Raw genomic sequence first — 14383 nt, 5'->3', positions numbered from 1 at the left:
ATGTTTAGGCGCCCAGGTGTAGGTAAAGAGTGTGCAGTCAACAGGATTTCACTGGGGTTGGGTTTATATCAGGTGAGTGTAATGGAAGGAAGTGGAGAGAAAGGAGCAAGGAAGATGAGGGTGAATGCATGGCGTGATCATAATGATGGGCCATTACATCTACCCAGGGAAACAACGATAGGAAGGACAATGGGGAGCTAAGAAGGGAGGACAAAGGACTAAGAAGCATTAAGAGATGGTAGGTTTAATGATTATAGGTCCTAGTGGAATCAAAGAACTACAGGAAATAAACTAGACAAGTAGGAGGTGGCAAACAAAGAGTAAGTTGCTGGAAACAAGAAAATGGAGGGCTTGCTGTTATTAGTAAAATAATCCTCAGTGTATGACTATGAGGCTTGGTGTCTGTGGATGAAGAGTAGGTATTGAAAGGACTACCTTGACTATTTTGAAAGGTTATTGTAATCACCAAGAGCTGACAGAGAAGCTGAAGTATATACATATAAGAAATGAGGGGAAATAATCTGAGGATATGTAGATGACTGAAATAAGAACTTCTACGGTATTTTTCCTCTGTGGATTTGCAGAGATGAAAAATATTGACAGGTCCAGTGTTGAGCCAGTGTGGAAGAGCATGGCACAATATTTTCCTAGGAAATATTCTTTGCAGAAGAATACAAAGACTTTTGTACAAGAATGTTCAACTGAAAAAATTTTTACAATAGCAAATAACTTGTAAATAACCTAAGTGTCCATAAATAATTGGTACAATAAATTATCATAAACTCACCAATGAACAATAACCATGAAAAAGAATGAAGAGGGTGGTACATGTACAGACATGAAACCATGACCATGGTACCTCATTAAGTGGCAGGTGCAGGGGAAGGTATAAAATGGTATGCACAAAATAAGTCCTTTTTGTTGTGGAAAGCAATTAAAATTTTTTTGGATTTAATAAACTTGTACGGGTTCTAAAATAAAAAGTAGAGTTATTATAATACAAAATCAAGAAATAGTATTAGACTTCATCAGGGTTCCATGGAATACTCCAAAGACTTAAGAACTTGAGTTGGAGAATTAAGACAGTAGCAATTCGAAGTTCACCTCCAGCTGAACACGAGCTGCCCTTAAAGACAGGCACAGAGGACTCATAACCAATCTAAATTTATAGTAAGAACAGGAGATTAGTAGTTAACTATTAATTTCTTTCCTAACATGCACCTTTTTTCCTTCCTAATATTATTCTGAATGTCCAAACTCTGACATTTGGATAATATTGACTCCATTCATGGATTTAAGCCAAATTTAGTAATGGGCATGCAACACAGGCTTAAGCCAATAAACACTTTGCATTTCTATGGTCTTATCAACTGAAGTAGGATTAAGCATATGATCTAAACTGGATCAATGCAAATAATCCAGTATTTTTGCTGTGAGAATTGAGATATGGATTCCCTCATATCTATTTGTGCCCAGTGTGTGGAAATAGAAAGCTTGAACTGCAAAGGAATGAGGAGAGAAACTAGAACTGGTAGGAGGTCATATCACAATGGAGTAAACCCATAGGAAGTAGAGCTGAGAAATGGAACCTGATGGTATCGTGTGAATACCAGAGCAGACTACATCTGAAGTAAGAGCTACTCAATTTCTGTATCCTGAAATCAAAATATTCGTAACAGATACCAAGGAAAATGTAGATCTGAAGTTGGGCTCTATTTCTATCTCTGGTATCTGGGATACAACCTGTTGCAAACAATGTCAGTACTCTGCCCAGAAGCCCTTTTACTTTCTATTTCTATGCACTCATGTCCCTCTGGTGTGACGGCCACATCTTCCTGGGCCACAGTAATCATTTGGCCCACAAGTAACAGACAGCCTGGGAGTTTCCACTGACTTTCTAGTTCAGGGGTCAGGAAGTCCAGTTCCCTTGCCTGGGTTGGGACAACCCTATGGCATGATGTGTATTCCAGTGTCTGCATGCTGGATATCTGCCTGAGTCTGCCCCAAGTCAGGCTTCCTTTGTTTCTTATCCTGCCCAGTTCTCCCAAATCATTTGCACGCAGATCTTCATTCAGGGTCTGATTCTAAGACAGTGCCCTCTCAATGGGTGTGCAAGGGTCAATTGTTGGCAGAAGAGGTCCAAATATGAGAACTAGGAGATGAGAAGTTTCTCTTTTGCCCAATTTGCACTGGCTCCAGAGAGAGCCATCTGCAGGGCAATTTCACAGACACTTCAATCACAGATGTAGTTTTGAGTGTGTATGTTCACCAGGATACATAATGTTTTAAAACTTCAAATTCATACAAACCTAGAGTTCCAGCTCTTAGCTTTTAGAATGGAGAATTATTTTTCAAATATTTGAATTCCTTATACTGAGGTATCTGCTTACAACATTATTCTTTCCTACAGTGTGCTGTATCTGCTGTCCGGGCTGTAGGAAAATATACTGCTGTCACAGGATACTCAGCTTAGAAACTACTGATGGTTCCTTCAAAGTCTAATTTGTGGTATGAATACTTTCTTAGTTAAAAAAGAAACAACCAAAAAAACACTGTGACTAATAGCATACTGAAATACCACCACTACATATGCTTATTTTAATGTGTGATTAGAGGGCCTCAAAGAACTAAGTGCTTTCTAATCTACTATTTATATAGAACCACACAGATTTCTGGCTTTAAGTTTTATGTTCTTAGTCTCATTATGTGTGTGTGTGTGTGTATGTGTGTGTATATGCATATGTATATATACACATACATATATATGTGTGTATGAAATGTCACTTATCTGATATTAAGTCAGCATTTTAGTATTCATGGAGAAATAATCATTTCATTTTTTTAAAAGATTTTTTTTTTAAATTTATTTGACAGAGAGACATCACAAGTAGGCAGAGAGGCAGGCAGAGAGAGAGAGCAGGAAGCAGGCTCCCTGCCGAGCAGAGAGCCCAATGCGGGACTCGATCCCAGGACCCTGAGATCATGACCTGAGCCGAAGGCAGCGGCTTAACCCACTGAGCCACCCAGGCACCCAATAATCATTTCATTTTATAAAGTTGATTTATAGGTCAAGATAAGTGGACAAGAAGTCAGAGGTTTCACACTGGATTTTGGTGACATTTTTCAAGCAGGGATAATTTGGGGTAGTTAAAAACCAGTAATTATAGGCCATGTAATCTCTTAAAGGAATTTGCCTTATTATAATCATATGTTAGGAAACCTTGAGTTTTGTTGATATTCGGGTATCTATGATTCTTATGTATTCTAAGGGTTATCGTCCCTGGATTTTGATATCCTTTCTGTAGACCATCACTACTTATTAGCTGGTATATTTTGATGAGTTTAGATAAATAACCAGTAGTTAAGAATTGTTGCTTTAATTAAAAAACATAAATTTAAATATAATTAAAAAATATAATCTGGAAGTCATTTAGTTACTAAGTAACTTCCTGACCCGGATTCTTACGTACTGCTTTCTGTGACACAGTTCATGTATTCTGATAAACTCCATCTGTAGTTCATAGTGGACAAAACTGATGGGTAGCTTTGTGGCTTACACAAATTGTATCATCTGGTGAGTTGTTGAGGACACTGGACCTGAGAATTCTGAAATTAATGGTTAAGGGGCTAAGAAAGTCTTATGGAGATTTAAATGAAATTCTATTTATAAGTAAGTGTAAGTATGTTTTACTCACCTCTGAATTTCACTACTAGAGATCATTCTTCCAATTAAAAAAATTGAATTAGGCAAATTTTGGATTTAGGGCTCATAATGAATAATAAGAGAAAGCACAACTATGACATGGGCCTTTGGGGTTAGTCCTGAATTAAAATCTAGGTTTTTTTTCCTACTTTTAAGCTGTGTGCGCTGGGACTACCTACATAACAGCCTCCTAAGTCTTATTTTGATGTTGTTTTATTTATTTTTTTTTAAGATTTATTTATTTATTTATTGGGAGAAAGAGAGAGCAAACTGAATCATGATGAGGAGCAGAGGTTGAGGGAGAGAGAATGCTCAAGCAGACTTGCCACTGAGCCCAGAGCCCAATGCGGGGCTCAGTGCCAGGACCCCAAGATCATGAGCTGAGCTGAAATCAAGATTTGGATGCTTAAAAGACTGAACCCACCAGTTATCCCTTTTTGGTGTTATTTTTAAAATGGGAATTAAAATATCTCTTGTGGAGGCTAATTGTGAGGCCTATGTGAGTTAATGCATGGAAAATACCAGATTTATAATTGGCCCTCAATAAATGATAGCTATCATTGTTGTTAGTAGCAGAAAACTCCTGAGATCAGAAAATTACTTATGGGTTGAAGGCTACTTTCAATCCATAGTGATACTAATCAAACTGGGATGGTTGGTAAGGATTTATGAATTGTTCACATGGCCTTCAACACAGCTGGCTTCTTTGTCATCATCCATAACATTCAAATCAATAGTAATTTTCAGTGCCTGTTATGTATATGGTATTGTTTAGGCACTAAGAGAATTCAAGAGATTATTGTCTCCAAATAGTTTATAACCAAGTGGGGCAACAGATGAGCCTATGGCACCATGTAAGACAAAATGTGATAAGAGTTTCAGGATTTTAAAGAAAGGGCTGATACCTGTTTTAAGAGTGACAGAGGAGGAAAATGGAGGAAAATTGCAACCACTACCATCTTTTATTATAACATTAATACATATGAGAAAGGGAAATCTTTGGTCGTGTAGCTAACAAATGGCAAAGGCAGCACTCAAACCCTATCCACCCAATCCCCACACTGATGCTTTCAAATTCTATGCTAACCACCATGTACTGTCTTAGACGCTGCAGTTTTCCTATTGTACACCACGACCGATACCGGTTTTCTTGGGGTGGAATGGATACACTCAGTTGTCGTTTGGATGCTGGGGTTTTTCTATACAATCCCACTTTGATGATAATCCTAACTGAGATTTTCTCCATTTCTTGACTGGAAAAGGCAGCAAAGAAAGAGTGACCATAAGCAGTAAATGAAATCCTGCTGTCAGAAGTGTGTGGCAAGACTGACTTCCCGCTTAAAAAATCATTTCATTGGGACGCCTGGGTGGCTCAGTTGGTTAAGAGGCTGCCTTCGGCTCAGGTCATGATCCCAGCCTCCTGGGATAGAGTCCCACATCGGGCTCCTTGCTCGGCAGGGAGCCTGCTTCTCCCTCTGCCTCTGCCTGCCATTCTGTCTGCCTGTGCTCGCTCGCTCTCCCTCTCTCTCTCTCTGACAAATAAATAAAATCTTTTAAAAAAAAATCATTTCATTGTCAGTAGCTGCCTCTCCTCACTACTGGACAACACTTTATTAAGACATTTCAATAATTAGCTATGCAAATGAGACACCACCTTTAGCAGCAGATATTATTGAAAACTGAACCATTTGGGGAACATATTCCCAGATCTGCAACTCAGTAATGAGTTGCAGTAAGTTTGGACAAACTTACTCATATTTCTGTGGCTCACTTTATCTCCTTGGGTATTTGGGAACAGATAATGTTGCCTATCCAGTTCTGTCATTTAATTCCTTTCCATCTTGCATCATTAGTTACATAATAATTTTATTTGACTTACCAGTGTATAAGCTACTTCAATACAGCAGTTAGAGTAGTATCTTGCACATGACCAATAATTATTGGATGAATGATTCATAAAACCGAAACATTTCCAATGAATGTCTGATGCTCAAAAACAAAACAGAACTCTAAGCAGTACTGGATTATAATTCAGCACAGTGATGGAAGCTTTAAAGAGTAAACACTTTTTAGCTTTAAGCTCCTTGAAGGCAGAAGCTATAAACAAGTGTCAAATATTTTTATGTTCAGATAAGAGTGGGATATAACAAATGATGCTTAATTAATGATTTTTGAATCAATATAAAATGAGAATGATGCACAGTGCAATCAACATTTTTTTAAAAATTCCAAACTATCTGCTTTCTATGGCATTTTGCCCCCTTTCCATTTTTCCCTCCCCTCTGGGAACTAGAAGAACCCCTGGAATGACCTCTTTAAATGCTAAGCTTTCTCTATTGCACTTCAGTGTGAAATCTTTTTCTCCTTCTGAAAGCTGGAGGGAGCTTCTTGGATGATTGATTGGTGAGGTGTCCCCTGGACACACTGGTGCAAACACCATGCAACCACTGATTGATGTGCTCGCTCTTTCACGAACACATTCATTTTCTCTTCTCTAACTCACACAATTTATTCATCCCATGATGCATTTATGCATCCATTATCACTGTCTTTCAATTTTTAAGCAGGTGAAGAGATGAAAAGTTAACACTTATAAGGTTATAAGGCTTATAAAGCAGGCTTGTCTTAAGTAAAATATCTATCTTCCCATATATCTAGAAGAATATTTTCTGAAGGGTTTCTTTCAGTCTGATCAGCTACAAATTTAGAACAACTTTGGGAAGGAGGGGTGAAGTTCTCAGCGTCTGCTACATACTTGGGTTGAGTTGGCTATTAACACCAGGGATAAAAGAGGGATCAGAAGATCAAAATTCCAATTGGGGGCCTATCATTGCTCGTGAGTTTGGGAACGTCAATTATACTTCTTGGAGTTGAGCTTCCTTATCTATACAATGTGAAGAATGAACTAGAGCTTGGAGCTTTGAAGGCTTCTTCTAGTTACAGTGTGCAATGATTCTGTAACCGCCACTGACAGGTAGTGACATCATGAAGAAATCTAACACTCAGGAGAAATTTAAACCATAGTCATTACACTTTCTGGGTGAGGCTAATCATGGTACATACTGTTAATGTGATTTATATATGAACAACATGCCCGCTCTGGAGAAATATGAACAATTTATAAAAGAATCCATCATACAACTCAAGATTGTATAAAACCAGAAAAAATTCCCCAATCCACACATAGTTTAGGAGCACACAGTAATCTTGTAAACATTTCTGGGTAACTGTTTTTATCCTGGGGTAAAGAAGAGGGATTATGAGGGAAAGCAGAAATTTAGTTTAAAAATTGGTTAGCCTTTGGATTTACAAAAGAGAGAAAGCCTTATCTGTGCAAGATAAGGTTGCTTTTATTTTCCAAGAAGACTTATTTCCATATGGCTTATCACTTCAGTGAACTGCAAAACAGTCCTTTCAAATCAACCAAATCAATATGTTTTAACTTTCATGAAATTAAGCATTTTGAAATGTCTTAACCCAAGAGTCTCCCACAACAACTTAATTTACAGTGTTATCTCTAAGAAATTATAATCACAGAAGATTTAAGGAATATAATGCAGGACATTCTGAAGCAAATACTGAAAGCATCTGAGAGAGAAGTTTCATTAGCAGGTCAAACCACAGTGGTGAACTTTTATTCATTCATTAATTCAGATGATACTGGTTGAGCAGTTAATTGTCAGGTGCAATCTTTTGTTTATTTTGTTTATCTATATATCCTTTCCAAAGATGACACGTAGATGGTAATTTGTACTTTGTGATACCAGCTACCACTACCCAACCCGTTTCTCTGTCAGTGTCTCCCTTTTGAATAGTATTTTTCTTCAAAGCTCTGCCTGCCTTTTACTGAGCAATGGGATTACTGCCAGACCGCAGTAAGCAATTTGTTCATCCTTGGAGAGCACATTTGCACTACCCCATGATACAGGCATTTAAACGATTTTATTCGTTCACCTGTGTTGAACATTAAGGGGGTAAATTTTCAGTCCAGGGATTTGGCTTTAAAACTCCAATTGATGTTAATGAGAATTTGTAATGAGCCCCTTCTTCTTAATTAGTGGCACCATACCTGTGACTGTAGGAGGCATGGCTTAGACTTGGGGAGCTTAACGAGGTGATAACAAGGAGAAAATGTTTAAGCCTGGATTTTGGCCTGGTCCATACTTCACTATGCAAACATACTTTAGGAGCTGATGCTTTAAAGTAAATTTATTACCTGGCTTTTATGGCTGTGTAGACCTTCCCTAAGAACAATCTGTCTTTTCTATAAAAATACTCTTGTTCCATAGAAAAAGAGTGACACAGAAGAAGCTAAATCAAAGGATGAAAGAATAGGATCAGATTTCCCCTCCTCATTCATGTAGAGAAAATTTGATGTTGAAACAAACTGTCTCTTGCTGTTTTGTTTGCCTTGATTAAGGAATACCACTGCTTATAAAACTCTTTCCACACTGAGGGGGAAAATTCTCTTCTTTAGGTAAACTGAAACGCCACATATCATTCAGGATATTACAGGGATGATTTAAGGAAATAAGAATCTGACATTTATAGCATTGTACCTCGAATATTATCTGATCATTACGGTATGTGGGTAAAAACACAAGTTTTGATCTTGCAAATTCTACCCACTTGAGCTGTTTCTTACTGCTACAGCACATGACCTAACCCAGGAAGAATAAAATAATCGCAGAATAATAAAATTTTCACTGTACCTAGCAAAGGACATAAAAGTTGGATTATTGATTTTGTTTGAATGATGTGCTGTAATTTCATACGCCAACAGAGTGGAGCACAAAGCCTGGCCTGCCAGCTTGCATTACTGGAATTCACTTTCTCACCACCAAGTAACTTCTACCGAGTCACAAAATAAATCTGGATTTCTCAACTTACTGAAAATGAATCTCTTTAGCCCCAGGTAATTAATAGGAATTTGAGGACTATAGATCTGCTTCATTTAGGAGAGGAGGGGAAATACTTGAATGGGGGTCTGTAACTATTTCTCTAGCTTGCAATTATCCCCATGCCAAAGATACAGTAACATGCGTACAATTTCCAAGTCCTGACTGTATCTCTTTGCCTCCTTGACATGTTGTTGTTGGTGCTTTCTGCTGGTTTCACTGTGCGAGTTTAAAAAATAGTAATGGTAAAAGCAAAAAACTGTGCATCAAAAAACTGAAATAAAACCAGGTAGATGTCAAAGTGGCCAGATTTGATCATTGTATGCACCATTTGGCTTTAGCTGCCATACATTCATAGAGCCAAACCTATCTGAGAGTTAAATTGTACTGATTTTTAAGAGGAAAGGTGTGGACGACAGTATAAAATCAATGGTAAATGGTGCATAGGGCCTTCTAACATGTCAGTTTGTCCATGATGCAATCCTTATGTACAAAAAAAATTAGAAATCCATGTGTAACTAAAGGCATATACCATGCAAGTGACAAACTATTTCTGATTTATTTAAATGGCAAGAATTTTGTAACACAGACAATATACACCAATGAAATTAGAATTTCACCCAGTCGGGAGGAGCTATGGATCTAATTCCCAATAATAGTTATATAATTAAAGGACAAGTAGTACTTAAAGCTTTATGCATTATAGTTTTCCTTCTGTACTCTAATAATATCAAATGAAAATATGTCTCAAGTATCAGAGTTAACAATGAATAAAGATGGCAAGCTTACAGAACTAGAGGAAACTGCAGAATTATATTACAAAATTCCAGACCTTTGGGATATTTTGTAATTACTTGGAGAAAAAGTGGTCCATATTAAGAAAAGTCTAATATAAGGCTGAACAAATTAGGATTTTATTGAAAAATGAGATGGCCTATGTATTTTCAGGGACTATAATCCCTCAACTTGTTCCTTGAGAAAGCAGCCTTTTATGAACTATATTCATTCCTGTGGATAAAATTAATCTGCAATTTGGAGAATACTTGGCATATTACAGGGAATTAGATAAAAAAAAAAAACTGGTGATGAAAGAAAAAAATTTGAATAGAAGAAAAATATCTAGATTGAAAAAGTTAGATATTTAGGTTAGAACAGGTTTAGGAATGAGAGAGTTTTCATGGTCACCTTCCCTTTTGAAAGCATAAATTCCTTTCCTAAAAAAAAAAAAAAAAGAAAAAAAAAAAGAAATCTTAGAAATACTTGAAAAAAATGCATGGTATAAATCTTCATTCCTGGGGGTAACAAAGGCATGGATAAATTATTTTATGTAAAAATTCTTTATGGGGGAATGAATAATTATTAAAACTTTTAAGACCTTCCACAGTCTTTATATTGGTTATTTTTTACTTCTTGTCTCTTTGCAGGACAGATTTATAATCTTGGTATTGCTTAAATAGGGTAGAGAGGAGAAAGTAATATGCTGCTCCAATTTGGGAGTTAAGAACAACTTTAAAAAATAGCATATTAGCTCTGAATTTGGAGCTGATAATGTTCTTTCTGCTATCACTTACGTTTGTGTGATAGGCTAGGGAATGGGGAAAACTGGCACAACATAAAACTAGATTAGAATACGTATAAGCAGAACATGAGGTAATAGGAAGAACAGTCAACCAATGTCTGATAAAATTGTGTAAGATATAATCTACTGGCTTAACATCGCCACAAGGCTAGAACAGGACTCCTGGGTCTTAAAACAGAAGGCCAGGCCAAAAAGCAGTTCCATAAAAGGGAAAAGAGGCTTATGGTTAAAACACAAGGCGTCAAATATCCTCACCACAGTGTGAGGTGTTGTGAATATCAGAGAAAGTGACATTTGATAATCATCAAACTAAAAGTCTGGGTTTATTCTTCCACCAAGTTTGTAACATGGCAGTTCAAATCTATGTGGGAGGCCAATACAATCTCAATGTTTTAAAGGTACAAGTAACACATTATGCAAAAGTTCTTATGTGGCGTTTTATAACTAACAATGATGAATATTGTTTGAATTTCTATTTTCAGAATGAAGTTAGAGGAACGGTGTCTCATGTATTATATATCTTCACCATTCACTAGGCACTTACTATGCATCAGAAGTCGGGAGGGCCTGGAAATACAAAGACAGACAAGCTCCAGGATCCAAGAAACTCAGAATGAGAAAGGAGAAGAGGAAAGAGGAGGAAAGCATTGCCATAACAAACACAATAAAATATTAGAAGTGTTTTAGCAGAGCCACATGTAAAACCGTGTGAGCATGCAGATAAGGAGGCAATTTTTCACTACAGTTTTTAACTTTGTATATGGCATTTTACATTGAATTTTTAGGTGTATATTCCCATATACCTCCAGTAAGTTAGTGAGTTAGTCACTTTTGATTTGTACTACCAGTAGTTTTCACGAGTTGTATCAAGTAATCTACATAGGTATTCAATTAGTCTTCCTTGAGAAGAAGATTAGAGCTCTAAAACGGAAGGCAGGCTGGGGCAAATGGAAGTTTCTTTTTGAAAAACACAGTCTCTATTTATGCAATTAAATTAAGTCATGATTTTCACACCTCCCAAACCAGATGTACCAGTCTTCTCCTTTGTTCCTCTATTTTTCTGTTCCTCTCTCCCAATGAATCAGTTGTGGACTTTCACCAGTTCTGCCTCAGAAATGCCTCTTTCATCTCCGTATGTCCTCTCCCTCCCCACAGCCACTGCCTCAGTCCAGACTCAAACAATGTTTTCCTGCCTCCCTCCTCTTTGTCAAGTTTCATTTCTAAAAAGCAAGGCTGATCATGTCATTCTCATACATAAAAATTCTCTATTCGCTTTGTTGTCTGCAGGATACAACTCAGACTTCTGAGTGTGGATACAAAATCCTTCATACTTGGGCTCCAATCTACCCTGTCAGCTTGGTACAACCAAGATCTTATACTTATCCTCATTCCCCAGATTCTTTAGTCTCCTTCACAGAAGGTAAAACTGGTCTCTCTTTCTCTCTCTGGAATATCCCTTCTTCTCTGGCAGTTTCTGAGACATCTGGTAGCTTGTCAGCTACCAACTAAAAGCTTTGGGGTTTCCTAGAGCTGGCAAGAGACTCTCTGTCATCAGCACTCCATAGAGCTCCAGTTATTAACTTTGAAACTGCCCTTCCCATTTTGTTCCATAATTTACTAGCTTACATGTCTCCTTCTCCCTATTTCTACCTTAACCTATTGACTTATAACATCTCTAGTTCCAACCCCACACCTTATATAACGTTTACTAGATGAATACGTCCAGAAAATCAAAGCCAATAAAACTATGGTACTGGTCTCAATAATAAAGCTAACAATATTACAATCAGTAAATAATGTTGATGGCAAATAGTTACACAACACAATGTGACAGGCACGACTCTAAATGTTTTGCATATATTAGTTCATTTAATCCTCATGCCAATGGTACTAGTATGATCTCCATTTATAGAAGAGGAAATTGAACCACAGAGAAATTAAACAGTTTGCCCAAAGGTGTTTAAGTATCCCCCAATTTCCATGAAAGATATTCACTGGCTTTAAAAGAAACAAACATATAAACATATTTTTTAAAAAAAAGGCTTTGTGTTCAAAGTATGTTTTGGAAATCCTGGGTTAAGTAGAGATAAACAAGTTTCTTTAGGACAGGACTCTGAGGAGTCTTTACTCTGCCAACAAGCACTGTGACACTGTAAGTGGATTAAGGGCATATATGACTTGATTCTCTAGACACAGCCTTTTGTTGGCCAAGCATCTCGTGGAACTAGTGATCTAAGAAATACACTTTGAAAAACACTGTTGGAGGATTATAGAAGGTGACACAATAAAATCTGTTATTAATTAATACTTGCATGTCTCTTTCTCTTCCTCTCCTTCCCTGATCCCAAGATAGATCTTAAGTTCTATGGTCCTGCCCAAGGTTAGAGGTGAACAAATAAACTGTCAAAGACAGTAGTTAATTTCCTTTACTGGTGTCAAGTATAGTTCTTAAACTATAGTACATAGCTTTTTATACAATGGCTAGAAAACTTCAGTGACTTTCTGTGTCTAGTTGAGGACTGTACATTACAATTGTATCAACCTTCCATTGAGCTTCTATGTGTTTCTAAAGGCAGCAAGCAGAATGTGTACAAGGTAGAAATAAAGAGGCCAGGCTCTGCTTCAACTAGCTGTGAGGTCTTACTCCGTGCCTCAGTTTCTTTATCTGTATATGAAGGATATTTGAGTAGCAATCTCTCAAGAATCACTTAATTCTAAAAGTCAAACACAAGCATATTGCTCCTCCAAATTCACTGAAGCAGAGAACAGAAAAATATTAACTAAATATCTAAGCTACATCAGTGGGAGTTCCCCCCCCCATATTATAAAGAAACTTCTGTCGATGAAATTAAATATAAATAGTAGGTCGTGGAAAGCATCATCAGGAGAAGTGACGAACAGGAGGTAAAAGGAATAAAATTTTTACTGCTTCCTTGGTAGAGATAGTTTTTTAGGCTAGAGAAATGGCAGATTCTTATATTCTGGTGTACAGGAACCATATGAATAAAACATGGCTGTGCAAATGAACTCGCAACCTTATTCCAAAGCGCCATTCGGGAATAATACGTTTAATGTCTCATCAACTTCCCCAGAAAAGTGAGAGTAAACCTGTGCACACAGACAAAACAACCATAACAAAAACCAAGGTAGAAATAAATCTGCTATGGGGAACAGATTTGATCGACATTTGAAGGTTTTCAAAACTCCAAGTAATATGCTACTCACTTAAAAAAATTCCCACATTTCTGCTTTCTCCCATCATTCTATGCCTTAAGATTCATCTGTCAACTTTGATGCATCTTTTTAAGTACCCCTCCAAGCCTAAAAATCCAGACCACAGCAGAGCCCTCTTTGCTTTGAAACGAGCTGATCAATCCATAGATCATTTACCTGCAAGGATTATTGGGCGAAGCTAAAGCAGCACATCAACCAGCAGCATCTGAGGGCTGAGGCGGCAGAACGTCAACAACAAATTGTCATTGGCATTCCATTTATGAACCTTCAAACGGCATCAGATCTTTTCCATGGGAAACCAGATCAGGTCAGACTAGAGCTGAATATTTCTTAACAAGCTAACCATCAAAAGAATTTACGTTTCGAATAAAAAGGCTATCATTTGTTGATTTGAATATCAAAGGGATCCACTGCAAACTCCCAGTCTAGAAAAACCTCCCTAAGCTACACTAGACAGGTGTTTAATAATCTATTATTAAGGCACTATTTTAGGTTACTCAGAATTATAAAAAATAGCTGTAACTGTGAAGCTGCAAATGGGACTGCACAAAGAAATGAATGCTATTAACATACTATTAACAATTCAAAAGAATGAGTTGACATACCAATCAAACTTGTTAATTGACTGTCAATGGCCTGTCCCTGAATATACAACATGACTGCATTATAGATTTCAAATGCTGACAGGAAGACAGTTCCATTTGCATTAACTTCATAAACTGATCAACAACCAAACTGCCACATACATTTATAATGGGAAGCTGAATCATTTCAATATTCATGGAGCTCTGTAATTGTAAATTAGGTACTGGCAAACAATACAATACTGTACATACTCTAAAATATCCTAAATTTCATTGACCTACTTTCATTCTGACTTTAAAAGACAGAAAAAAAAGTTTCATCTTGAAGTGATCATTACTTTATTTTATGGTTTGCGCCTTGGGCAACATTTGTTTGCAACCCAAT

At 37.1% G+C, this 14383-nt stretch overlaps 1 long non-coding RNA gene across 1 annotated transcript; it reads left to right on the top strand.

The window, feature by feature from the left end:
* The first annotated feature begins 2432 nt into the window (after positions 1–2432).
* LOC309866526 lies at positions 2433–10814 on the top strand. The gene is made up of 3 exons (XR_014312733.1): positions 2433–2508; positions 8487–8618; positions 10663–10814. It is a non-coding gene; the product is annotated as an uncharacterized lncRNA (long non-coding RNA).
* The last annotated feature ends 3569 nt before the right edge of the window (positions 10815–14383 follow it).

Source organism: Mustela nivalis, assembly GCF_964662115.1.
Source record: "Mustela nivalis genome assembly, chromosome: 6".
Taxonomy (NCBI): Eukaryota; Metazoa; Chordata; class Mammalia; order Carnivora; family Mustelidae; genus Mustela; species Mustela nivalis.
Note: the sequence above shows the minus strand (reverse complement) of the source record. Positions and strands in the feature narration are given on the sequence as shown.